Here is a 27231-nt window from a genome sequence, read left to right as displayed (position 1 = left end):
GTGTATGTTCTAGCACTAAGTGATGGGGTTCAATGGGAGAAATGTTAAGCATTGATAATTGGGTGCTCGTGAAACAAACTTTTGGAATGTATTACTATTATTTCATTGATGCAAATATTGTGGTTCACTTGTACTTACTTACTTAAACCTATGATTTCACCAACGTTTTCGTTGACAGATTTCTATGTTTTTCTCAGGTCTTTGAACGATATGTGTTACATGCTTCCGCTCATTATTTTGATACTTGCATTGGATGTCGAGTATATATGCATACATGGAGCGTCTTTTGGCTACTTTCAAATTGTGTCGCATAAGTTTCATTTGTACTTAAAACTTTGTATCGTAACTTGTGGTGGAACTATTCTTGTAAACTTTAAACAATCTTTACATTTGAAATGAATGCGACATATCTTTTGGTCAAACGTTGTTTTAAAGACTTATGACCACGTAACGGGACCTAAGTAGACGGCGCCGTCAAAAATGATTTGGTCGGGTCGCTACAGATGGTATCAGAGCATTGGTTGTAGGGATTTAGAGTTCATTAGTGTCAACCCCGAGTCATAGGGTACATTGGTGAGTCTAGACTACAACCGGCATATAGACTTGAAGTAGGAATTACTTGACTACTTGTGCATTTATACTCGAACGCTTCTACTCATATCTACTCTTAGTTCATCTTAATCTCACGTTGTTTAATTTGATTGACACGCCACCTTGACTATATGAAATGATGTCGAATGCACATATGAATCAGGGTAATATAATTTCCGGGATTATATTACGGTGACTCATATGAACGTTCCGACATTATGACATAAAGAATTTAAGGCGAGTCGAGGAAAAACTTCTCTTTATCTTTATTCTATATCACGGTTAGTATTATTGAGAATGCTAATCAATGATATTCTTGTGTCTTGAAGGAACAATGGCTCCTCGTCGTGTATGCCGCAATGAAACTCCCGAACAAGCTCTCGAACGGATGATAGCTACCGCCGTAGATGCGGCCATGGCCGGTCACTCATCCAACAACAATAATAATAACAACCACAACAACAACAACAACAACAACAATGGAGCAGGAAATTCAAACGAGGGATGCTCCTATAAAGCTTTCATGGGGTGCAAACCTCACACTTTTGATGGAACCGGGGGACCGGTCGTGCTCACCCAATGGTTTGAGCAAACGGAAGCCGTCTTTAGCATAAGCGGTTGTCGGGACCAAGACAAGGTCAAATACTCCACTCACACCTTCGCCGGTGTCGCTCTTACATGGTGGAATACTTATGTACAATCGGTGGGTACCGATGAAGCTCACGCCCTCTCTTGGGCCGACTTGAGGGAAAAGATGATTGTCGAATATTTCCCTCGTGAAGAAACCCGAAGGCTCGAACAAGAGCTAAGAACTTTAAAGGCGATCGGAAATGATCTCAAGGCTTATAATCAACGATTTTCCGAACTAGCCTTGATGTGCCCAAATCTTGTGAACCCCGAAGCTTTAAGGGTTGAACTTTACATGGATGGTCTTCCAAAGAGTATCAAACACGGAGTAATGTCATCCAAACCCACTAATCATCAAGAGGCCTTGAACATGGCCCGCAAATTGATAGAAACGGTTGACGAAATCGTAGTTCCGGCACCTAAGGCCGAGGATAAATCGGGCGGCAACAAAAGAAAATGGGAAGCTCCCCAATCAAGCAACAACAACTTTGCCAAGAAATCTTTCACTTCCGACGGCAAGAAGGGTTATGCCGGGAATCTACCTTTTTGCAACAAATGCAACAAACATCACTTTGGCTAATGTAGTAAGCTAATTTGCCATCGGTGCCAAGGAATTGGTCATAAGGCCAACGATTGTAAAAGTGCCACTCCCGTCGCTCGAAAGTGGCCCAATGCACCAAAGACGGGCACTTGTTACGAATGTGGCCAAACGGGTCATTATAGAAGTGCATGCCCAAAGAAGAAATATAACCCCAACACGCGCGGCCGAGCTTTCAACATCAACACCGAGGAAGCCCGGGATGACACTGAACTAGTCACGGGTACGTTTCTTCTCAACAATTCTTATGTCTCTTGCTTATTCGATTCGGGTGCCGATAAATGCTTTGTATCCAAGACTTTGACTCATTCTTTTAGCACTCCACCTCTTCCATTAGATACCACTTATACCATTGAAGTGGCTAACGGGAAACTATTAAGTGCCGACACATATTACCGGGGGTGTACGTTAAACATTTTGGGTAAGGAATTTGAAATTGACTTGATACCCATGGAACTAGGAAGCTTTGATGTAATAATCGGTATGAATTGGTTAGTCAAAACGAAATCTCACATCCTTTGTGATCTTAACGCAATCCGAATTCCTATCGAGAATGGTGAACCTTTGATTGTTTATGGCGATAAGAGTTGCACCAGACTCAACCTCGTTTCGTGCCTTAAAGTTAGAAAACTGCTCCGTAAGGGTTGTTTTGCGATCCTTGCCCACGTTAAGAAAGTCGAGTCCGATAATAAGCATATCGATGATGTGCCAATTGTTAGTGACTTTTCCGATGTATTTCCCGACGAATTGCCGGGTCTTCCACCTCATCGACCGGTTGAATTCCAAATCGATCTTATTCCGGGAGCCGCACCCGTAGCACGTGCACCATATAGACTCGCTCCATCCGAAATGCAAGAATTGCAAAGTCAAATCCAAGAACTACTTGATCGCGGTTTTATCCAACCTAGCCATTCACCTTGGGGCGCTCCGATTTTGTTTGTTAAAAAGAAAGACGGATCCCTACGAATGTGCATTGATTATCGTGAACTAAATAAATTGACGGTTAAGAACCGATATCCTCTTCCTCGCATCGATGACCTCTTTGATCAACTACAAGGGTCTTGTGTATATTCGAAAATCGATCTCCGCTCGGGTTATCATCAATTAAGGGTTAAGGGGGAAGATGTCTCCAAAACCGCTTTCCAGACTCGTTACGGTAGTTATGAATTCCTTGTCATGCCATTTGGTCTCACTAACGCACCGGCGGTGTTCATGGATCTTATGAACCGTGTGTGCAAACCGTATCTCGATAAATTCGTTATTGTGTTCATCGATGATATATTGATCTATTCTAACAATGAAGAAGAGCACGAACAACATCTCCGACTTGTGCTTGAACTCTTGAGACAAGAACGACTTTATGCCAAATTCTCCAAGTGTGAATTTTGGTTGAAGGAAGTTCAATTTCTTGGTCATGTTGTAAGTGATCAAGGTATTAAAGTCGATCCCACGAAGATCGAAGCCATTAGTAAATGGGAGACTCCTACTACTCCTACTCACATTCGTCAATTCTTGGGTCTCGCCGGGTACTATCGTAGATTCATCGAAAATTTCTCTTTGGTTGCACGTCCTCTAACCGCATTAACTCACAAAGGAAAGAAATTCATTTGGGCGACCGAGCAAGAATCTGCGTTTCAAATCTTGAAAACGAAGCTAACCACCGCTCCTATCTTGTCACTTCCCGAAGGCAATGATGACTTTGTTGTATATTGCGATGCCTCGAAACATGGTTTTGGGTGTGTATTGATGCAACGAACGAAAGTCATTGCTTATGCTTCTCGACAACTCAAAATTCATGAACGAAACTACACGACGCATGATCTCGAACTCGGAGCCGTCGTCTTTGCACTTAAAATGTGGAGACACTATCTTTATGGAACCAAGAGTACTATCTTTACCGACCACAAAAGTCTCCAACACATTTTCGATCAAAAGCAACTAAACATGAGACAACGACGGTGGATTGAAACTTTGAACGATTACGATTGCGAGCTTCGTTACCATCCCGAGAAGGCAAACGTAGTAGCCGATGCCTTAAGTCGAAAAGAAAGAGCGGTGCCTCTTCGTGTCCGAGCTTTAAACATCACTATTCACACCAACCTTAATAGCCAAATTCGGGTAGCCCAAGATGAGGTTCTCAAGGATGAAAACCTTTCACACGAGCTCTTAAACATTCTCGTCTCTCGATTCGAAATTAGGGAGACCGGACTCCGATATTACGCCGGAAGGATTTGGGTGCCTAGTTATGGGGACCTACAAAGCCTTATTTTAGATGAAGCCCATAAGTCACGATACTCGATTCACCCCGGTGCCAATAAGATGTACCACGACCTTAAACAACTATATTGGTGGCCGAACATCAAAAGGGACGTAGCTACTTATGTTTCCAAATGTTTGACATGTTCCAAAGTCAAAGCCGAACACCAAAGATCGTCCGGATTACTTCAACAACCCGAGATCCCGCAATGGAAGTGGGAAAGGATAACGATGGATTTTATCACCAAGCTACCAAAAACGACGGGCGGTTATGATACCATTTGGGTTATTGTTGACCGTCTCACCAAATCCGCACACTTCCTTGCCATGAAAGAAACGGACAAAATGGAGAAACTTGCACAACTTTACATTAAGGAGATCGTAGCCCGACACGGTGTACCTTTATCGATTATCTCCGACCGTGATGGCCGTTTCGTTTCTAGATTTTGGCGTACATTGCAAGAAGCATTGGGAACGCGTTTAGACATGAGCACCGCATATCATCCTCAAACCGATGGACAAAGCGAACGTACAATTCAAACCTTAGAAGACATGTTACGAGCTTGCGTGGTTGATTTCGGAAAAGCTTGGGACAAGCACTTACCTCTCGCCGAGTTCTCTTATAACAATAGTTATCACGCGAGTATTAAAGCCGCACCTTTTGAAGCGCTATATGGCCGCAAATGTCGTTCACCTCTTTGTTGGGCCGAGGTAGGTGACGTGCAAATCACCGGACCCGAACTCATTCACGAAACCACCGAGAAAATCATTCAAATCCGAGATAGGCTTAGGACGGCCCGAAGTCGTCAAAAGAGCTATACCGACAAACGACGCAACGATCTTGAATTTCAAGTCGGTGACCGAGTAATGTTAAAAGTCGCACCTTAGAAGGGTGTAATCCGTTTTGGGAAATGCGGGAAGCTAAATCTGCGGTATATTGGTCCTTTCGAAATCTTGGAGCGTATTGGAACCGTTGCTTATCGTTTAGATCTTCCACCTCAATTGAGCTCCGTTCATCCTACTTTCCATGTATCCAACTTGAAAAAGTGTCTTGCCGAACCCGATATCGTCATTCCTCTCGAGGAGCTTACCATTGATGACAAACTTCATTTCATGGAGGAACCGGTTGAAATTGTGGACACCTCCGTCAAGACATTGAAACAAAGCCGAATCCCGATTGTTAAAATCCGTTGGAACGCCAAAAGGGGACCCGAGTTTACTTGGGAAAGACAAGATCAAATGCAAAGGAAGTATCCTCATCTATTCGTGAATTCGGAAACGCAAGATCTCGAGGAAGAAACAACGACTACTACGCCTACTTAAATTTCGGGACGAAATTTCTTTTAAGGAGTAGGTAATGTAACATCCCGCTTTTTTCCGTTTTCTTTTCCGTTATACTAATTTAAACTCCGTTATATGTTTATAACATCTCCCGTTAATACGCGTTTTAAAATATTCCGTTTAGATATTTTCCGCACCCGATTACAAACTCGAGGGACTAAAATTGACACGGGGCAAACTAGTTGACTAGGTCACCTAGTCCACCCCAATCACCACCATTCAACCATCTCTCTCTCTCTCTCTTTCTCTCTAGCAAGAACACACCCAATTTCCAAATTCATTCAATCATCATCTAAATTCGATCTAGGAGGCTTACAACAAAATAAATTACATATTCGTGATCCTCTCTTCATCCTCTTCATTTTGGTACCAACTTCATCTCGTTTGGGTAACATTTCTAAAACACTAGTTTTTCTTTAAATTTGTGTTCTTGACTTAAAAGTATGTTAGTTAGTGTCTATGGCTCATTGTGATGTCGTGTATGTAGTTTGTATGCTCGATTTGTTGTTTTTGGTGTAACTAGTTCATTATGAAAATTACTTGCTAAATCCTTGATTTTGGATGATCAAATGTTATTAGATTGTTAATGTGCATGTTTTAAAAGTGTTACTAGTATCATTAGCTTCATTTTGATGTATAGATTGATTAAAGAAACTTCATAAACGCGATTATTGATTTTGTGAACTTTTGGTTAGGGTTGACAACTCTTAAAACGAACTTTTGATGCGTTGAATGCTTGTTAATGTTATTGATAAGTGTTTAGTTGTATTACATGTTTCATTACCTTCAAAACGGCATATCATATGTATAAATTGGATTCCCGAAACTTAAATTGCAATTGATAAACTTGAAACTTGAAAATAAACCTCTATTGATCACTTGGCGGGATTTCGGTTATAGTATATGATGTTTTTGCTTGATGAAAAGTGCTTAGTTGCGTTCCTTGTCGAAAGAGCTTTCCGATGATATAAAATACATGTTCTAATTGTTTGCGGATCATAAAATGTGATTGTTTGTGTTTTGGTTCGTCCATTTGAGGAATACAGCAAACAGGGCCTGGAAACCGATCAGGACGCCGTCCAGATACTGGGGACGCCGTCCCAACTTTTGAACCTAGACGCTGTCTAGGATATCAGGACGCCGTCCCACCCTTCATTGTGGGACGCCGTCTAGCCATTTAGGACGCCGTCCCATTGTACTAAAACTGGCTGTTTGCTTTGGTCATTTGACATAAAAATGTTTGCTATGCTACGGACCTCCGATTAACATGAAACTTGGCCAACATGCTCATATATGATTATATAACTTAGAAAAATTGTCGGATACCCAACCCGACCCCGTTGACTTTTCCGTTGACTTTGACCCGACCAAGTTGACTTTTAATCAAACTTAACCAAATAATTGTGCAATCGTTCTAACATGTTTTTATACTTGTACCTTGCATGAAACATGACAATTTGATTCACATGCTATTATGATCGAGTCTTAACGAGCCATAGGACTAATTGAACATCTTTGACCTATCGTGCTTACCGTTATTGATACAACCTATTGTTTAGGTCAAGACTAGCATTGTTCTTTGCACACGTTTACTTGTTGAAGTACTTTACTACTCGTGCACTCAAGGTGAGATCATAGTCCCACTTTTACTCTTTTTGAACTTACATTTGGGATGAGAAAACATAAACATTTCTTTACTAAGTGAACACAAGTACAGGAAAACAAACATTCTACATACGAGTTTAGAACGAAATCCTCAATTCGATTATCATTAGTTACACTTGCCGGGTGTAAGCGAGAACTTATGTTGTATGGATCCATATGGGTTTGACAAACCCTCATTCAAACGGTTCGCTACCGTTTACGAATGAAATATATTTTCGAGAAACAGTGTATGTTCTAGCACTAAGTGATGGGGTTCAATGGGAGAAATGTTAAGCATTGATAATTGGGTGCTCGTGAAACAAACTTTTGGAATGTATTACTATTATTTCATTGATGCAAATATTGTGGTTCACTTGTACTTACTTACTTAAACCTATGATTTCACCAACGTTTTCGTTGACAGATTTCTATGTTTTTCTCAGGTCTTTGAACGATATGTGTTACATGCTTCCGCTCATTATTTTGATACTTGCATTGGATGTCGAGTATATATGCATACATGGAGCGTCTTTTGGCTACTTTCAAATTGTGTCGCATAAGTTTCATTTGTACTTAAAACTTTGTATCGTAACTTGTGGTGGAACTATTCTTGTAAACTTTGAACAATCTTTACATTTGAAATGAATGCGACATATCTTTTGGTCAAACGTTGTTTTAAAGACTTATGACCACGTAACGGGACCTAAGTAGACGGCGCCGTCAAAAATGATTTGGTCGGGTCGCTACAGAAATGTTGTAAGTGATTGCAAGTAAGTAAGTGATATATTTATATGTATAATTATTGCATTCACTAAGCTTTAGCTTACCCTCTCGTTGTTTACCTTTTTAGGCTCGGGCTTGGATAAGGGCAAATGTATTCGGTTGGATTAGTGGTCTCCCGCTTGTTTGGATAGGGGATGCTTTTGGGGAAGTTTATGGCTTTTGAAGTTCGATCAAGATTTGGGTAGTTTAATCCCAAACCCCATGCTCTAGATGTCGTTTGGAAGTTAAACTCTTTGGTCGAAACTTGTAATTTTGAACGAAATTCGTATGATGGGCCGTTGTGGGCCCGGTATTGTAGAACTTGTTTTTTGTCATGGAATTCCTTTAGTTTTATATATATCGACATGTTGTATAAGTGGTTTCGTATAAAAGTGTTGGGAAGCGAGTTTTCCACTCGTTTAAGTTGGACCCGGGGATCAGTCCCTGGTAGTTCATTGGGACCCCGTCCCAAAAGGTGGGACGCCGTCCTGGCCTTCAGATCTGGACGCCGTCCAGAATGCTGGACGCCGTCCAGATGTATTGAAACAATTTTTTTTTTTTAGGTTCGTATTTTTGTATAACGAGGGTTGGGTCGTTACAAGTGGTATCAGAGCATGGTCTAAGGGATTTAGGCGACTTGAGATAGGTGCCTAGACTTAGACTTTATTGTGTATGCGCTTATTGCGGGACTTGTAGGAGACGGGTCGGACCGGGATGGGTTAGTGCTTAGGTTCATGTGAACTAACCTTGCACTAATTGTTTTTGTGTTGTATTGTGAACATCAAGCGTGATAGGCGTTGTACTAGCAAGTTAATGCGACGTGCTCACGTAACAATGATTAGCTACCATTGTTACGGGTGCAAATCATGTCAAACAAGCAATGTACGACGAATGTCAAGCAAGATGGGGCGGTGTGATATATATGTATGTCGTTCTCGTTTGTTTCGTTGCTTAACCTATTCCGTTTTGTAGAATGAAGATGAGAAATGGTCATGATACCGAAACTGGAGGCCCGAGCGAGGACTCCAAATTCACGGCCAAAGTTGAGGCCATCATTAAAAAACAAAGAGCGGAATTTCTTGACAATGTCCGAAAGGTTTTCCAAGAGTCGGTCGATGGGCAAGTAACCGAGCTAATTAATGAGCGAATGAATGCCCGTGATTGAAGAGGCATTAGAAGCTAGAAATATTTATCCTCAGGGCGAAGGGGGTGATGGAAATGGTGGTTATGGAAGACGAGACTTCCATTACAAAAACTTCAAGGATGCTCAACCTCCTATGTTTAATGGGGTGAGGGATCCATTGAAGAGCACATGTTGGATTTCCGACATCGAGGGGGCCTTTCGTACCACGGAGTGTCCTCCCGAGAAGAAGACGAGGTATGGTTCTAGCATGTTATGTGAAGAAGCCAAGTTGTGGTGGGATGATAAAATTAAGTTTTATGGTGAAGTGCAATGCATGAGCTTAACGTGGGAAGAGTTTAAAAAGGAATTTTTCAAAGAATACCGAACTCCTTCCGACCTTGATAAAATCTGGGACGAGTTGCACAATTTACGACAAGGTTCAATGAACTTGGTTACTCTCAAGTCGACCTTTTTGGCAAAGACTCGTTTTTGCCCGGAGTATGTTGGCGATGATCACAAGTTGATGCTAGATTTTTATCGTACACTAAGCGACGAGTTAAAGCGTAAGATTAGTCGGGGAATGACTAAGTCTTTTGAGGAATTGTTTGAGTTAGCCCGGGGCTTCGAACCGGAAGTTCCAAAGCAAAGCGATTTCTCTTTCTCTAAGAGAAAATTTGAAGGATCGAGTCATTCGAATTTTTCAAACAAGAAGAACAAGAAGAGTTCCGAGAGTGCGAATAGTGTGAAGAAGGGCGGTTTTGGAAGTTTTGTCCCTACTTGCTACAATTGTGGGGTACGGGGTCATTTGACCCGAGATTGTACAAAGCCTTCTTCGACAAGCAAGCTCACTTGTCTTAATTACAACAAGGAAGGGCACCGAAAGTCGGAGTGTCCCAACTTGAACACCGACCATGTTAAACGGTTAGAGAAGGCTGCTGGTACGGCTAGCGGGCAAAATTATTTGATGACTAATGACGAAGCCAAGCAATCAAACAAAGTTGTCTCAGGTACTTTCATGGTTAACTCTAATCCGGCAAGGATCCTATTTGATAGTGGTGCTAATTTATAGTTTGTTTCTCCAAGATTTGTGCCTAAACTTAATAAACCGTTTGCTAAGTTAAGACGTCCGGTAGAAGTCGAAATAGAGGATGGCAAGACGGTGCTAGGGGTTAATGTTTGTAAAGATTGTAATGTTGTGTTTGGTACCGAAACGTTCAAAATCGATCTTATCCCAATCACTTTGGGCGAGTTTGATATTGTTGTGGGCATAGATTGGCTCGATCATTATAGAGCCGATATTGCATGCCACGAAAAGTTCATTCGTGTGAAGACCCCAAGTGGGGGAGAATTAATCATTCATGGTGATAAGCGAAGAAGACTTGTGCCACTATGCACTATTGCACGGGCACGTCATTTTCTTAGTAGTGGTGGCATGGCCTTTCTTGCTCATGTAGTTGATATTCGTGAAGAGCCACCATCCATTCGTGAAATTCCGATAGTTAATGAGTTTGAAGAAGTTTTTCCGGATGAGTTACCGGGTGTTCCGGCGGAAAGACAAGTCGAATTCCGCATTGAGTTGGTTCCGGGGGCTACTCCCATTGCTAAAACTCCTTATCGTTTAGCACCAACGGAAATGCAAGAGTTGTTAAATCAAACCCAAGGGTTGCTTGAAAAGGGTTTTATTCAACCGAGTGCTTCACCATGGGGCGCTCCAGTTTTATTCGTGAAGAAGAAAGATGGTAGTATGCAGATGTGCATCGATTATCGTGAGTTGAATAAAGTGACGATCAAGAATTGCTATCCATTGCCTCGGATTGACGATTTGTTTGATCAACTCCAAGGTGCGACATACTTTTCTAAAATTGACTTACGGTCCGGCTATCGCCAAATGCGGGTCTGTGAGGAAGATATTGAGAAAAGGGCTTTCCGAACGCGTTACGGGCATTACGAGTTTGTGTTTATGCCTTTTGGTCTTACGAATGCACCGACGGCATTCATGGATCTTATGAACTGAGTGTGCCAACCTATGTTGGACAAGTCGGTAATTGTGTTCATTGACGACATACTAGTCTACTCGAAAAGTATGAACGAACATGAACGTCATTTGCGTGAGGTATTGAAGATGTTACGAAAGGAGAAGTTGTATGCAAAGTTCTCTAAATATGAATTTTGGCTAAGGGAAGTTCAATTCCTTGGCCATATTGTGAATAAAGAAGGGATTCAAGTGGACCCGAGAAAGATTGAGACGGTGAAGAGTTGGAGACGACCGACTACGCCTACGGAAATCCGAAGTTTTCTCGGATTGACCGGTTATTACCGTTGGTTTATCCAAGACTTTTCTAAGATTGCTTCTCCATTGACGAAATTGACAAGAAAGAACGCGAGGTTTAACTGGGAGAACGAGCAAGTAATTGCTTTTCAATTGTTAAAAGAGAAGTTATGTCAAGCTCCGGTGTTAATGTTACCGGAAGGTGCAGAAGACATGACGGTTTATTGTGATGCTTCCTTAAGTGGGATCGGGTACGTTCTAATGCAACGAGGTAAAGTCATCGCTTATGCCTCTCGACAATTAAAGGAACACAAAACGAGATACCCAACTCACGATCTTGAATTGGCGGCGGTAGTTCATGCGTTGAAAATTTGGCGCCATTATTTGTACGGTGTCAAGTGTACGATTTATTCGGATCACAAGAGCTTAAAACACCTTTTTAATCAAAGAGATTTGAATTATCGTCAACGTAGATGGATGGATGTGGTGAAAGACTATGATTGTGAAATTTTATATCATCCGGGGAAGGCGAACGTGGTTGCGGATGCGTTAAGTCGAAAGAGTCAACATCCGGCGATACGAGGGGATCGTTATGCATAATTATTACTAACGATTTTCTTGTGAAGCTTGGTGAGATTCAAATTGAAGCTTTTGTTAATAACAAGCACGAAGAACGAATCGTGGGCCAAACAGAGTTTATTACATTAGGCTCGCATGGTTTATTGTCCTTTCAAAGACGGGTGTGGGTGCCTAGAATGGGAGATTTCCAACGAGTGCTACTTGATGAGGCACATAAGTCAAAGTATTCCATTCATCCGGGCGCGACGAAAATGTATTATGATTTGAAGAAAGAGTATTGGTGGTCGGGCAGGAAACATGATGTGGTAAAGTATGTTGAGCAATGCGTTACGTGTTTACAAGTTAAGGCCGAGCACCAAAAGCCGTATGGTAAGTCACAACCGTTAGAAATCCCGAAATGGAAATGGGAGCACATTACCATGGATTTCATCACAAAGTTACCAAAGACGGCGAGAACCCAATTTGACTCGATTTGGGTAATAGTTGATTGATAATGCTAAAATGGAATATATATTTAGTATCAATATCCTTCCAATATGTAAAGCTTTTAGTTACTATTGTTCTATTTTTATGTAATAATCGTTTAAATAAATAAGCGCGAAGACAAAAGAAGAAAACAACGATTTGAAGATGCAAATGACCAAAAAGCTCAAATGTACAAGATACAATCCAAGTGGTTTCATTTATTGATAAGAAACGTCTAAAAATGACAAGAGTACAAGCCGCGAAACGCAAAGTACAAGATATCTAAGCGTACGAAAAGGCGTTCGAAAATCCAAAACTGAGACATAAACCGAGCATCAACGTACAACTCAACGGAGCTAAAATTACAAGTCATCTATGCACAAGAATATAATATAATATATATATAATTATATAAAATTATATATTATTATATTATATATTATAAAATTTAGCAGCCCATGTTTAAATCAAGAGGTGAGCTAGAATCCAGAGCTCCGCACTCGCGGAGCTATGATGAACAAAACCTCCGCACTCGTGGAGTTTCACAGTTCAGAGTGGGCCTATAAAAGGCAACGAATTCTGCTCGATCAAACACATCTTTTTCTTTTCCTTTCTATGTAACGTAAATATATATATATATATATTTATAATATAATTTTAATTTTAAGTTAATAATAATAAGGTTATTGTAAGAATGTTTTACGGGTTTTAAGTCAGAAGTCTGTCCGTGTAACGCTACGCGATAAATAATCACCGTAAGCTATGTTCTTCCTTTTTTAAATTAATGTCTCGTAACTAAGTTATTATTATTCTTATTTTAGCCGAAGTAATTGTGATGTTGGGCTAAATATTAAGATGGGGTTATTGGATTTTGTACCATAATTCGGGTTTGGACAAAAGACCGACACTTGTGGACATTGGACTATGGACTATTAATAGATGGGGGGTATTTTCTAATTGAGTGACAACTCATTGGAATCTGTCGAACCTATCTTCAAATTAGTTAATCTAATAATTATTAAATGATTATGCATGTCCTATTTAGTGACGTTTATACGACATCGTTTACGATCATTTAATTAATTATTCGGGTTGGGTAATTGATTATTCAAACTGATCAGGTGGATAAATTAATGTTCATATCTTATTAAAATAGGGGTGGATTACATACAAGGGTAATTGGTGTAATTGTTAACAAAGTATTAAAACCTTGGATTATACGCAGTCGATAACCTGGTGTAATCATTAAACAAAGTATTAAAATCTTATTACAGTTCGAATCCCCAATTAGTTGGAATATTTGACTTCGGGTATAAGGATAATTTGACGAAGACTTTCGCACTTTATAATTATGACTGATGGACTATTATGGACAAAACCATATGGACATATCGAATAATCCAGGACAAAGGACAATTAACCCATGGTAATAAATTAAAATCAACACGTCAAACATCATGATTACGGAAGTTTAAATAAGCATAATTCTTTTATCGTATTTCTCATCGTACTTTTAATTACTGTCATTTTATTATTTTGCAATTTTATATATCGTCATTTATTTTACGCATTTTAATTATCGTCATTTATCTTTACGCTTTATTTAAAATCGACAAACCGGTCATTAAACGGTAAAAACTCCCCTGTTATATATTATTATTACTATATATAATTATATATATTTTATATAAATATAGTTGTTAAAAATATAGCGTTAAACTCAGCTAGCTCCCTATGGAAAGAACCGGACTTACTAAAAACTACATTACTCTACGATTAACTACACTGCCTATAAGTGTTGTAGCAAGGTTTAGGTATATCCATCTATATAAATAAATAAAAAATTGTGTAAATTGTATCGTATTCCATAATAAAAATAATAGTATTTCGTATACACCGCTGCACACATCATTGATCGATTGACGAAAAGTGCCTTGTTTCTTCCCATCCGGGAAGTGATATCATCGGAGGCTTTGTCTAAGTTGTTTATCAAGGAGGTGATAGCGAGACACGGGGTTCCTATATCTATTACTTCGGATCAAGATACCCGTTTCACATCTCGGTTTTGGGAAAAGTTTCATGAAGATATGGGTACACAATTGAAATTGGGTACGGCGTATCATCCTCAAACGGACGGTCAAACTAAACGTACGAATCAAACTTTGGAGGATATGTTATGGGTGTGTATAATTGATTTTGGTGGTAGTTGGGATGAGCACTTACCTTTGGTGGAATTCTCGTACAATAATAGTTATCATACTAGTATTGGGATGCTACCTTACGAGATGCTTTATGGGCGTAGGTGTCGAACTCCGATTTGTTGGGGTGAAGTGGGTCAAAGAGAAATCGGGAGTACCGATTTGGTTTTAGAGACGAATAGCAAGATTGATATGATTCGGGCTCATTTGAAAAAGGCTCAAGATCGACAAAAAGTGTATACCGATAAAAGAAGGCGACCGATTGAGTTTCAAGAAGGTGACATGGTGATGCTTAAAGTTTCGCCGTGGAAAGGTGTTATTCGGTTTCGAAAGCGAGGAAAGTTAGCTCCTCGGTTTATTGGGCCATTTAAAATTTTAGCTCGAGTTGGTGAAGTTGCGTACCGTTTGAAGTTACCCGAAGAGCTTACGGGGATCCATAATACATTTCATGTTTCTCATCTCCGTAACTGTCTTGCGGATAACACGGCTTGAGTACTGTTGGACGAGATTTCCTTAAACAACAAATTAGAGTATGTTGAGGAACCAATGACAATTCTTGATGAAAAAGTTAAAATGTTGCGTAATAAAGAAGTGAGGACTTTTAAAGTCCAATGGCGTCGTAGTAAGGGTTCCGAGTTTACGTGGGAATTCGAAGAGTTTGTGTTGGTGTATCTTCCTGCTTGTCATAGGGCTTGGATCGCGAGGTCGCAATCCGGTTCAAGTGGGGGAGAGTTGTAAGATCCAGTTTTTCCTAGTTGTTTGGGACGCCGTCCAAAATGATGGGACGCCGTCCCAGTGTGAAGGGCTGGATGAAATGTCCCGTTCTTATTGATTAAAAACGTTCCATATTAATTGATTTCGTTGCGAGGTTTTGACCTCTATATGAGACGTTTTTCAAAGACTGCATTCATTTTTAAAACAAACCATAACCTTTATTTCATAGATAAATGTTTTAAAAAGCTTTACGTAGATTATCAAATAATGATAATCTAAAATATCCTGTTTACACACGACCATTGCATAATGGTTTACAATACAAATATGTTACAACAAAATAAGTTTCTTGAATGCAGTTTTTACACAATATCATACAAGTATGGACTCCAAATCTCGTCCTTATTTAAGTATGCGACAGCGGAAGCTCTTAATAATCACCTGAGAATAAACATGCTTAAAACGTCAACAAAAATGTTGGTGAGTTATAGGTTTAACCTATATATATCAAATCATAATAATAGACCACAAGATTTCATATTTCAATACACATCCCATACATAGAGATAAAAATCATTCATATGGTGAACACCTGGTAACCGACATTAACAAGATGCATATATAAGAATATCCCCATCATTCCGGGACACCCTTCGGATATGATATAAATTTCGAAGTACTAAAGCATCCGGTTCTTTGGATGGGGTTTGTTAGGCCCAATAGATCTATCTTTAGGATTCGCGTCAATTAGGGTGTCTGTTCCCTAATACTTAGATTACCAGACTTAATAAAAAGGGGCATATTCGATTTCGATAATTCAACCATAGAATGTAGTTTCACGTACTTGTGTCTACTTTGTAAATCATTTATAAAACCTGCATGTATTCTCATCCCAAAAAAATATTAGATTTTAAAAGTGGGACTATAACTCACTTTCACAGATTTTTACTTCGTCGGGAAGTAAGACTTGGCCACTGGTTGATTCACGAACCTATAACAATATATACATATATATCAAAGTATGTTCAAAATATATTTACAACACTTTTAATATATTTTGATGTTTTAAGTTTATTAAGTCAGCTGTCCTCGTTAGTAACCTACAACTAGTTGTCCACAGTTAGATGTACAGAAATAAATCGATAAATATTATCTTGAATCAATCCACGACCCAGTGTATACGTATCTCAGTATTGATCACAACTCAAACTATATATATTTTGGAATCAACCTCAACCCTGTATAGCTAACTCCAACATTCACATATAGAGTGTCTATGGTTGTTCCGAAATATATATAGATGTGTCGACATGATAGGTCGAAACATTGTATACGTGTCTATGGTATCTCAAGATTACATAATATACAATACAAGTTGATTAAGTTATGGTTGGAATAGATTTGTTACCAATTTTCACGTAGCTAAAATGAGAAAAATTATCCAATCTTGTTTTACCCATAACTTCTTCATTTTAAATCCGTTTTGAGTGAATCAAATTGCTATGATTTCATATTGAACTCTATTTTATGAATTTAAACAGAAAAAGTATAGGTTTACAGTCAGAAAAATAAGTTACAAGTCTTTTTTGTAAAGGTAGTCATTTCAGTCGAAAGAACGACGTCTAGATGACCATTTTAGAAAACATACTTCCACTTTGAGTTTAACCATAATTTTTGGATATAGTTTCATGTTAATAATAAAAATCATTTTCTCAGAATAACAACTTTTAAATCAAAGTTTATCATAGTTTTTAATTAACTAACCCAAAACAGCCCGCGGTGTTACTACGACGGCGTAAATCCGGTTTTACGGTGTTTTTCGTGTTTCCAGGTTTTAAATCATTAAGTTAGCATATCATATAGATATAGAACATGTGTTTAGTTGATTTTAAAAGTCAAGTTAGAAGGATTAACTTTTGTTTGCGAACAAGTTTAGAATTAACTAAACTATGTTCTAGTGATTACAAGTTTAAACCTTCGAATAAGATAGCTTTATATGTATGAATCGAATGATGTTATGAACATCATTACTACCTTAAGTTCCTTGGATAAACCTACTGGAAAAGAAAAAAATGGATCTAGTTTCAATGGATCCTTGGATGGCTCGAAGTTCTTGAAGCAGAATCATGACACGAAAACAAGTTCAAGTAAGATCATCACTTGAAATAAGATTGTTATAGTTATAGAAATTGAACCAAAGTTTGAATATGATTATTACCTTGTATTAGAATGATAACCTACTGTAAGAAACAAAGATTTCTTGAGGTTGGATGATCACCTTACAAGATTGGAAGTGAGCTAGCAAACTTGAAAGTATTCTTGATTTTATGAAACTAGAACTTTTGGAATTTATGAAGAACACTTAGAACTTGAAGATAGAACTTGAGAGAGATCAATTAGATGAAGAAAATTGAAGAATGAAAGTGTTTGTAGGTGTTTTTGGTCGTTGGTGTATGGATTAGATATAAAGGATATGTAATTTTGTTTTCATGTAAATAAGTCATGAATGATTACTCATATTTTTGTAATTTTATGAGATATTTCATGCTAGTTGCCAAATGATGGTTCCCACATGTGTTAGGTGACTCACATGGGCTGCTAAGAGCTGATCATTGGAGTGTATATACCAATAGTACATACATCTAAAAGCTGTGTATTGTACGAGTACGAATACGGGTGCATACGAGTAGAATTGTTGATGAAACTGAACGAGGATGTAATTGTAAGCATTTTTGTTAAGTAGAAGTATTTTGATAAGTGTATTGAAGTCTTTCAAAAGTGTATAAATACATATTAAAATACTACATGTATATACATTTTAACTGAGTCGTTAAGTCATCGTTAGTCGTTACATGTAAGTGTTGTTTTGAAACCTTTAGGTTAACGATCTTGTTAAATGTTGTTAACCCAATGTTTATAATATCAAATGAGATTTTAAATTATTATATTATCATGATATTATCATGTATGAATATCTCTTAATATGATATATATACATTAAATGTCTTTACAACGATAATCGTTACATATATGTCTCGTTTAAAAATCATTAAGTTAGTAGTCTTGTTTTTACATATGTAGTTCATTGTTAATATACTTTATGATATGTTTTCTTATCATAGTATCATGTTAACTATATATATATATATATATCCATATATATGTCATCATATAGTTTTTACAAGTTTTAACGTTCGTGAATCACCGATCAACTTGGGTGGTCAATTGTCTATATGAAACATATTTCAATTAATCAAGTCTTAACAAGTTTGATTGCTTAACATGTTGGAAACATTTAATCATATAAATATCAATCTCAATTAATATATATAAAACATGGAAAAGTTCGGGTCACTACAGTACCTACCCGTTAAATAAATTTCGTCCCGAAATTTTAAGCTGTTGAAGGTATTGACGAATCTTCTGGAAATAGATGCGGGTATTTCTTCTTCATCTGATCTTCACGCTCCCAGGTGAACTCGGGTCCTCTACGAGCATTCCATCGAACCTTAACAATTGGTATCTTGTTTTGCTTAAGTCTTTTAACCTCACGATCCATTATTTCGACGGGTTCTTCGATGAATTGAAGTTTTTCGTTGATTTGGATTTCATCTAATGGAATAGTGAGATCTTCTTTAGCAAAACATTTCTTCAAATTCGAGACGTGGAAAGTGTTATGTACAGCCGCGAGTTGTTGAGGTAACTCTAGTCGGTAAGCTACTGGTCCGACACGATCAATAATTTTGAATGGTCCAATATACCTTGGATTTAATTTCCCTCGTTTACCAAATCGAACAACGCCTTTCCAAGGTGCAACTTTAAGCATGACCATCTCTCCAATTTCAAATTCTATATCTTTTCTTTTAATGTCAGCGTAGCTCTTTTGTCGACTTTGGGCGGTTTTCAACCGTTGTTGAATTTGGATGATCTTCTCGGTAGTTTCTTGTATAATCTCCGGACCCGTAATCTGTCTATCCCCCACTTCACTCCAACAAATCGGAGACCTGCACTTTCTACCATAAAGTGCTTCAAACGGCGCCATCTCAATGCTTGAATGGTAGCTGTTGTTGTAGGAAAATTCTGCTAACGGTAGATGTCGATCCCAACTGTTTCCGAAATCAATAACACATGCTCGTAGCATGTCTTCAAGCGTTTGTATCGTCCTTTCGCTCTGCCCATCAGTTTGTGGATGATAGGCAGTACTCATGTCTAGACAAGTTCCTAATGCTTGCTGTAATGTCTGCCAGAATCTTGAAATAAATCTGCCATCCCTATCAGAGATAATAGAGATTGGTATTCCATGTCTGGAGACGACTTCCTTCAAATACAGTCGTGCTAACTTCTCCATCTTGTCATCTTCTCTTATTGGCAGGAAGTGTGCTGATTTGGTGAGACGATCAACTATTACCCAAATAGTATCAAAACCACTTGCAGTCCTTGGCAATTTAGTGATGAAATCCATGGTAATGTTTTCCCATTTCCATTCCGGGATTTCGGGTTGTTGAAGTAGACCTGATGGTTTCTGATGCTCAGCTTTGACCTTAGAACACGTCAAACATTCTCCTACGTATTTAGCAACATCGGCTTTCATACCCGGCCACCAAAAATGTTTCTTGAGATCCTTGTACATCTTCCCCGTTCCAGGATGTATTGAGTATCTGGTTTTATGAGCTTCTCTAAGTACCATTTCTCTCATATCTCCAAATTTTGGTACCCAAATCCTTTCAGCCCTATACCGGGTTCCGTCTTCCCGAATATTAAGATGCTTCTTCGATCCTTTGGGTATTTCATCCTTTAAATTTCCCTCTTTTAAAACTCCTTGTTGCGCCTCCTTTATTTGAGTAGTAAGGTTATTATGAATCATTATATTCATAGATTTTACTCGAATGGGTTCTCTATCCTTCCTGCTCAAGGCATCGGCTACCACATTTGCCTTCCCCGGGTGGTAACGAATCTCAAAGTCGTAATCATTCAACAATTCAATCCACCTACGCTGCCTCATATTCAGTTGTTTCTGATTAAATATGTGTTGAAGACTTTTGTGGTCGGTATATATAATACTTTTGACCCCATATAAGTAGTGCCTCCAAGTCTTTAATGCAAAAACAACCGCGCCTAATTCCAAATCATGCGTCGTATAATTTTGCTCGTGAATCTTCAATTGTCTAGATGCATAAGCAATCACCTTCGTCCGTTGCATTAATACACAACCGAGACCTTGCTTTGATGCGTCACAATAAATCACAAAATCATCATTCCCTTCAGGCAATGACAATATAGGTGCCGTAGTTAGCTTTTTCTTCAATAATTGAAACGCCTTCTCTTGTTCATCCTTCCATTCAAATTTCTTCCCTTTATGCGTTAATGCAGTCAAGGGTTTTGCTATTTTGGAGAAATCTTGGATGAATCTTCTGTAGTAACCAGCCAATCCTAAAAATTGACGTATATGCTTCGGAGTTTTTGGGGTTTCCCACTTTTCAACGGTTTCGATCTTTGTCGGGTCCACCTGGATACCTTCTTTGTTCACTATGTGACCGAGGAATTGAACTTCTTCCAACCAAAATGCACACTTTGAAAACTTAGCGTACAATTCTTCCTTCCTCAATACTTCTAACACCTTTTTCAAATGTTCACCGTGTTCTTGGTCATTCTTTGAGTAAATAAGTATGTCATCAATGAAAACAATGACAAACTTGTCAAGGTATGGTCCACACACTCGGTTCTTAAGGTCCATGAACACAGCTGGTGCATTAGTTAAACCAAACGGCATGACCATAAACTCGTAATGACCGTAACGTGTTCTGAAAGCAGTCTTTGGAATATCATCTTCTTTCACCCGCATTTGATGATACCCGGAACGTAAGTCAATCTTTGAATAAACAGACGATCCTTGTAGTTGATCAAATAAGTCGTCGATTCTCGGTAGTGGGTAGCGGTTCTTGATGGTAAGTTTGTTCAACTCTCGGTAGTCGATACACAACCTGAATGTACCATCTTTCTTCTTGACAAACAAAACAGGATCTCCCCACGGTGATGTGCTTGGTCGAATGAAACCACGCTCTAAAAGTTTTTGTAATTGACTTTGCAGTTCTTTCATCTCGCTGGGTGCGAGTCTGTAAGGAGCACGAGCTATTGGTGCAGCTCCTGGTACAAGATCTATTTGAAATTCAACGGATCGATGTGGGGGTAATCCCGGTAATTCTTTCAGAAATACATCGGGAAATTCTTTTGCAATGGGAACATCATTGATGCTCTTTTCTTCAGTTTGTACTTTCTCGACGTGTGCTAGAACAGCATAGCAACCTTTTCTTATTAGTTTTTGTGCCTTCAAATTACTAATAAGATGTAGCTTCGTGTTGCCCTTTTCTCCGTACACCGTTAAGGGTTTTCCTTTTTCTCGTATAATGCGAATTGCATTTTTGTAACAGACGATCTCTGCTTTCACTTCTTTCAACCAGTCCATACCGATTATCACATCAAAACTCCCTAACTCTACTGGTATCAAATCAATCTTAAATGTTTCGCTAACCAGTTTAATTTCTCGATTCCGACATATATTATCTGCTGAAATTAATTTACCATTTGCTAATTCGAGTAAAAATTTACTATCCAAAGGCGTCAATGGACAACTTAATTTAGCACAAAAATCTCTACTCATATAGCTTCTATCCGCACCCGAATCAAATAAAACGTAAGCAGATTTATTGTCAATAAGAAACGTACCCGTAACAAGCTCCGGGTCTTCCTGTGCCTCTGCCGCATTAATATTGAAAACTCTTCCGCGGCCTTGTCCATTCGTGTTCTCCTGGTTCGGGCAATTTCTAATAATGTGGCCCGGTTTTCCACATTTATAACAAACTACATTGGCATAACTTGCTCCGACACTACTTGCTCCGCCATTACTCGTTCCGACACCATTTGTTCCTTTCGTTCTATTAACCCCTGGTCCGTAGACCTCACACTTCGCCGCGCTATGACCATTTCTTTTACACTTGTTGCAAAATTTGGTGCAGAACCCCGAGTGATACTTTTCACACCTTTGGCATAGCTGCTTCTGATTGTTGTTGTTGTTGCGGTTATTATTGTTGTTGGGATGATTGTTGTAGTTGCTGTTGCTGTTGTTGTTGTTGTTGTTGTTGTTGTTGTTGGGCCGTTTGTTGTAGTTGCGATTGATGTTGCGATTGTTGGGATAATTGTTGCGATTATTGTTGTAATTGCTGTTGTTGTTGTATTGGTGATTCTTATCACCATTTTCCTCCCACTTTCTTTTGACTTGCTTCACATTGGCCTCTTCAGCAGTCTGTTCTTTAATTCTTTCTTCAATCTGGTTCACTAGTTTGTGAGCCATTCTACATGCCTGTTGTATAGAGGCGGGCTCGTGTGAACTTATATCTTCTTGGATTCTTTCCGGTAATCCTTTCACAAATGCGTCGATCTTCTCTTCCTCATCTTAGAATGCTCCCGGACACAATAGGCACAATTCTGTGAATCGTCTTTCGTACGTGGTAATATCAAATCCTTGGGTTCGTAACCCTCTAAGTTCTGTCTTGAGCTTATTGACCTCGGTTCTGGGACGGTACTTCTCGTTCATCAAGTGCTTGAATGCTGACCACGGTAGTGCGTACGCATCGTCTTGTCCCACTTGCTCTAGATAGGTATTCCACCATGTTAACGCAGAACCTGTGAAGGTATGCGTAGCGTACTTCACTTTGTCCTCTTCAGTACACTTACTTATGGCAAACACCGATTCGACCTTCTCGGTCCACCGTTTCAATCCGATCGGTCCTTCGGTTCCATCAAATTCCAAAGGTTTGCAGGCAGTAAATTCTTTGTAGGTGCATCCTACACGATTTCCTGTACTGCTAGATCCAAGGTTATTGTTGGTATGTAGCGCAGCCTGTACTGCGGCTATGTTTGAAGCTAGAAAAGTACGGAATTCCTCTTCATTCATATTCACGGTGTGTCGAGTAGTCGGTGCCATTTCCTTCAAAATAGTTAAATGGAACAAGTTAATCATACAGAATATTAAGAGTAGTTAATAGTATTTCGTAGCATAATATGAACTCATTTATAAAAGCTTTTTCTTCATATTAGCGTTTTATAAGTTTAAATTCGGGTAGTACCTACCCGTTAAGTTCATACTTAGTAGCTAATATACAATTCAACTACTACAATTCTATATGAAAAACTGATTATAATAATATTTCGCGTTCAAACTTTTATACAATATTTTACAAACTTACAATACCGCTTATTTTACATAAAGCATGAAATATAGCACACAATAACTTTGATACAAGATAGTTGTGAAGATAATTCTAGCTAGTACACAAGTCGTTCAGCAAAGGTAATAAAGACACGTAATTCATACGTCCAGAAACAAGTCATGCATTCTGGTTTTACTAGGACTACTTCCCATCCTTGATCTTGTGCAACATAACCGTTATGGCCGTTTATAAGACAGCGTGTTGTAACGTCGTCAAAGGGACGAGGGTTACGTAATGTCCAACAGTCCCGTAATAATCTAAAAACCTCATTTCTTACCCCAATTACCGACTCCGTCACTTGTGGAAACGTTTTGTTTAATAGTTGTAGCCCGATGTTCTTGTTCTCACTTTGGTGAGAAGCGAACATTACTAATCCGTAAGCATAACATGCTTCTTTATGTTGCATGTTAGCCGCTTTTTCTAAATCACGAAGTCCAATATTCGGATATATTGAGTCAAAATAATTTCTTAACCCGTTGCGTAAAATAGCATTTGGGTTCCCCGCAATATATGCATCAAAGTAAACACATCGTAACTTATGGGTTTCCCAATGTGATATCCCCCATCTTTCAAACGAAAGTCTCTTATAAACCAAGACATTCTTGGAATGTTCTTCGAATGTCTTACAAACTGATCTCGCCTTAAATAGTTGTGCCGAGGAATTCTGGCCGACTCTAGACAAGATTTCATCAATCATGTCTCCGGGTAGGTCTCTTAAAATATTGGGTTGTCTATCCATTTTGTGTTTTTAAACTGTAAAATAGACAAGAGTTAGATTCATAAAAAAAAATACTTATTAATACAAGCAATTTTTACATATATCATAAAGCATAAGAACACTATATTACATATATTACGCCACACGAATACAACTATCTTATTCCGACTCGCTCGTTTCTTCTTCTTCGGTTTTGGTTCGTTTTGCCAAGTTTCTAGGGATATATGATGTTCCCCTAATACGAGCCGTCGTTGTCCACATTGGTTTAGAAAAACCTGGTGGTTTAGAGGTTCCCGGGTCATTGTTACAACTTAAGAACTTCGGGGGTTGACGATACATATAAAGTTCATCGAGGTTGGAATTAGATTTATCCATTTTTATGCCCTTTCCCTTATTATTTTCTTTTGCCTTTTTAAATTCAGTTGGGGTAATTTCTATAACATCATTGGAATTCTCGTCGGAATCTGATTCATCGGAGAATTGGTAATCCTCCCAATATTTTGCTTCCTTGGCGGAAACACCATTGACCATAATTAACCTTGGTCGGTTGGTTGAGGATTTTCTTTTACTTAACCGTTTTATTATTTCCCCTACCGGTTCCGATTCTTCGTCCGGTTCCGATTCTTCTTCCGGTTCCGACTCTTCTTCCGGTTCCGACTCTTCTTCCGGTTCCTCTTCGGGAACTTGTGATTCAGTCCACGAATCATTCCAATTTACATTTGACTCTTCATTATTATTAGGTGAGTCAATGGGACTTGTTCTAGACGTAGACATCTATCACATAATATCAAACACGTTAAGAGATTAATATATCACATAATATTCATATGTTAAAAATATATAGTTTCCAACAAAAATGTTAAGCAATCATTTTTAAAGAAAACACGGTCGAAGTCCAGAATCACTAATGCATCCTAACAAACTCGATACGACACACTAATGCAAAATTCTGGTTCTCTAAGACCAACGCTCGGATACCAACTGAAATGTCCCGTTCTTATTGATTAAAAACGTTCCATATTAATTGATTTCGTTGCGAGGTTTTGACCTCTATATGAGACGTTTTTCAAAGACTGCATTCATTTTTAAAACAAACCATAACCTTTATTTCATAGATAAATGTTTTAAAAAGCTTTACGTAGATTATCAAATAATGATAATCTAAAATATCCTGTTTACACACGACCATTGCATAATGGTTTACAATACAAATATGTTACAACAAAATAAGTTTCTTGAATGCAGTTTTTACACAATATCATACAAGTATGGACTCCAAATCTCGTCCTTATTTAAGTATGCGACAGCGGAAGCTCTTAATAATCACCTGAGAATAAACATGCTTAAAACGTCAACAAAAATGTTGGTGAGTTATAGGTTTAACCTATATATATCAAATCATAATAATAGACCACAAGATTTCATATTTCAATACACATCCCATACATAGAGATAAAAATCATTCATATGGTGAACACCTGGTAACCGACATTAACAAGATGCATATATAAGAATATCCCCATCATTCCGGGACACCCTTCGGATATGATATAAATTTCGAAGTACTAAAGCATCCGGTTCTTTGGATGGGGTTTGTTAGGCCCAATAGATCTATCTTTAGGATTCGCGTCAATTAGGGTGTCTGTTCCCTAATACTTAGATTACCAGACTTAATAAAAAGGGGCATATTCGATTTCGATAATTCAACCATAGAATGTAGTTTCACGTACTTGTGTCTACTTTGTAAATCATTTATAAAACCTGCATGTATTCTCATCCCAAAAAAATATTAGATTTTAAAAGTGGGACTATAACTCACTTTCACAGATTTTTACTTCGTCGGGAAGTAAGACTTGGCCACTGGTTGATTCACGAACCTATAACAATATATACATATATATCAAAGTATGTTCAAAATATATTTACAACACTTTTAATATATTTTGATGTTTTAAGTTTATTAAGTCAGCTGTCCTCGTTAGTAACCTACAACTAGTTGTCCACAGTTAGATGTACAGAAATAAATCGATAAATATTATCTTGAATCAATCCACGACCCAGTGTATACGTATCTCAGTATTGATCACAACTCAAACTATATATATTTTGGAATCAACCTCAACCCTGTATAGCTAACTCCAACATTCACATATAGAGTGTCTATGGTTGTTCCGAAATATATATAGATGTGTCGACATGATAGGTCGAAACATTGTATACGTGTCTATGGTATCTCAAGATTACATAATATACAATACAAGTTGATTAAGTTATGGTTGGAATAGATTTGTTACCAATTTTCACGTAGCTAAAATGAGAAAAATTATCCAATCTTGTTTTACCCATAACTTCTTCATTTTAAATCCGTTTTGAGTGAATCAAATTGCTATGATTTCATATTGAACTCTATTTTATGAATTTAAACAGAAAAAGTATAGGTTTACAGTCGGAAAAATAAGTTACAAGTCTTTTTTGTAAAGGTAGTCATTTCAGTCGAAAGAACGACGTCTAGATGACCATTTTAGAAAACATACTTCCACTTTGAGTTTAACCATAATTTTTGGATATAGTTTCATGTTAATAATAAAAATCATTTTCTCAGAATAACAACTTTTAAATCAAAGTTTATCATAGTTTTTAATTAACTAACCCAAAACAGCCCGCGGTGTTACTACGACGGCGTAAATCCGGTTTTACGGTGTTTTTCGTGTTTCCAGGTTTTAAATCATTAAGTTAGCATATCATATAGATATAGAACATGTGTTTAGTTGATTTTAAAAGTCAAGTTAGAAGGATTAACTTTTGTTTGCGAACAAGTTTAGAATTAACTAAACTATGTTCTAGTGATTACAAGTTTAAACCTTCGAATAAGATAGCTTTATATGTATGAATCGAATGATGTTATGAACATCATTACTACCTTAAGTTCCTTGGATAAACCTACTGGAAAAGAAAAAAATGGATCTAGTTTCAATGGATCCTTGGATGGCTCGAAGTTCTTGAAGCAGAATCATGACACGAAAACAAGTTCAAGTAAGATCATCACTTGAAATAAGATTGTTATAGTTATAGAAATTGA

This window comes from Rutidosis leptorrhynchoides, chromosome 5, assembly GCF_046630445.1.
Source record: "Rutidosis leptorrhynchoides isolate AG116_Rl617_1_P2 chromosome 5, CSIRO_AGI_Rlap_v1, whole genome shotgun sequence".
NCBI classification, from domain to species: Eukaryota; Viridiplantae; Streptophyta; class Magnoliopsida; order Asterales; family Asteraceae; genus Rutidosis; species Rutidosis leptorrhynchoides.
Note: the sequence above shows the minus strand (reverse complement) of the source record.